A 2,347-nucleotide genomic window follows, 5' to 3' on the forward strand; every position below is an offset into this window, starting at 1 on the left:
ACGGGGTCAGGTTATGTTAAAAAGTATAAATTGTTATACTTTGTTCATTGGTTCAAAGGTACCCCACACTTCTTTTTTTGTTTGCTTGTTTGTTCTGGTGTATTTTTCATTTAAACTGTTATTCTGCCAGAGTACTCATATTTACAAGATGGCATTGAACGCCTCATTGGTGTGTCAGGAAATCTCTTTTGTACGTATGTTCCTTTAAGGGGATTGGAGTCGTTCTTTTTCCACCGCAGCGAAGGGCTAGGAGTAGGAAAGGAGCTGCTGTATGTTTTTGTTATCGATCTGATTGTGAAATAAAGCATATGCAGTGAGAAAGCAACTCCAGGAGTCATCCCTGCCTTAAAGCTGCAACATATCATGGCGAGCCAGCCAGGAGGAAGGTTTGAAGAACTTCCAGCACGAGAGTGAAGCAGAAGCCTGGTTAGCGCCATTAGCGGCTAACGTTAGCGCTACCGCACCGCTCAAGAAAAACCTTTCTCCAAGCACCGGACCTGAAATCTGACGGACTAAAGACAAGCTTGTGAGTAGCCACAATGGAGGTAGAAGCCCTACGAGATAAGATCACCGCCACACTCTGCCAGCTAAGTCGTGATCAGCTCATAGAAGTGGGTTATAATGTGAAAGGCTTTGCTACACCGCTAGATGAGCCCACAAAAGACACTTCCAGACGCCACCTGATGAAAGTTATAGAACATAAACTGGACGAGGTGGAAAACAGTTATACACCAGACGATGCTGTACAGTTTGTGAAAGAACTTTTATCGTTTTTGGGCGAATATAAAGCTAAAGACAATGCGGCCGAGAGTGATTTTTCCCGCCCTTCAGACGAAAGAGACAAGTATGACGAGCTGCAGGAAGAAATTAGAGTGATAGGGCAGAAACTCAAGATGGCAGATGCTGCCCCGAGCCTCGGCCAGAACCTGCCGTCTTCTAAAGTACCAGAGGTGACAATTCGCAGGGACTTTCGCACCTGTGGCCAAATAGGTGAGGGAGGGCAGCGCGATCGGCTGTCCTATACCAACCTGCTGCATCAGATGGAAAATGGACTCCACAAAGGCCACAGTGAGTCAGAAGTTATTGAAGCAGTGATAAGAGCCATCAATCCAGGTCTCAAACTGCGTGATATGCTTGAAATAAAGACTGATTTGACACTCACACAGTTATAGACAATATTGAAAGGACATTACAGAGAAGATGACACATCTGATTTGTACCAAAAACTGATAAATATTTCCCAAGATCCAAAAGAGTCAGCTCAAGACTTTTTTATTCAGAGCCATTGAGCTTAAAGATCGCCTCCTGTACGCATCCAAGGACAAAGAAGCAGAACACTACAGTCGGGACCTGGTAAAAATGAAGTTTTTGAGATCAGTGGGCACTGGGCTGCAAAATGACAACATAAAGTTCCAAGTTAAAGCCCTTCTTGACAACCCAGATGTGACTGATGAAATGCTGATTGAGAAACTAAATGAAGCTGCCAATCTCGAGACAGAAAGACTGAACAAGTTAAAGAGGAACAATACAAAACCACCAAGAATCAATGAGCTACATACTAGGGATGAACCACGCAGTAGCTCACAGATCCCCGCCACCAAGGAAGACAAGAAAAATCATCCTCCACCCGAAATGCACGACCTGGTGAAAGAACTGAGGAACGAGGTTGCAGAGGTGAGGCAGATGGTTCTTGCTTCCCTGAACGCTGGCAAGTCGCAGACTACAAAGAGGACATCAGATGCTGCCACGGACACCCGGAGGAAGAAAAGCTGCAGGACCTGCCAGAGCAATGGAGAGGGAGACAACTGCACCCACTGCTTTAAGTGTGGCCAGCCCGGCCACATCTCCAGAGGATGCCGAGCTCCACTTCAGCTGCAGGGAAACGCCAGAGGGCCACTGCCACGGGACCAGCAGTGACCCCACCACCACATCAGGAGTCCCGCCGCTGTGGTTGCTGCCACCAGAGAGAGTCGGTCAGCACCCCACTCCACAGGTGTGCAGGCTGCTCATCTGTCAGTTACTGTTCTAAAGCCTGTCAGGGACAACACTGGCACCATCACAAACATGTATGTAAAGCGGTGAGGCTAGTTGAACAACATTTGAGGGAAAGAGAGAAAAAGGGGTGTTTGTCATACATGGGATATTCTGACCTTCTATCAGATAAGCAAGGACAAAAACTAGTGAAGCTGATTGGTAGACGAAAAATGGTGAGATGCACCTTTGACAATGTACCAGTCACCGCATTGTGGGACACGGGTGCACAGGCTACCGTAATAAATGAGAACTGGAGAGTCGAGCACTTACCTCACACCGCTATCCGGGGGATAGATGAACTCTTAGGTTCAGA

General features: G+C 47.0%; 1 pseudogene; it reads left to right on the forward strand.

The window, feature by feature from the left end:
* Positions 1-539: 539 nt before the first annotated feature.
* LOC146578630 (uncharacterized) lies at positions 540-1,917 on the forward strand (annotated as a pseudogene).
* The last annotated feature ends 430 nt before the right edge of the window (positions 1,918-2,347 follow it).

This window comes from Mchenga conophoros, linkage group LG3 (assembly GCF_057382185.1).
Source record: "Mchenga conophoros isolate Kocher_MC1m ecotype Shallow Benthic linkage group LG3, M_conophoros_male_GT1.1, whole genome shotgun sequence".
Classification (NCBI taxonomy): Eukaryota; Metazoa; Chordata; class Actinopteri; order Cichliformes; family Cichlidae; genus Mchenga; species Mchenga conophoros.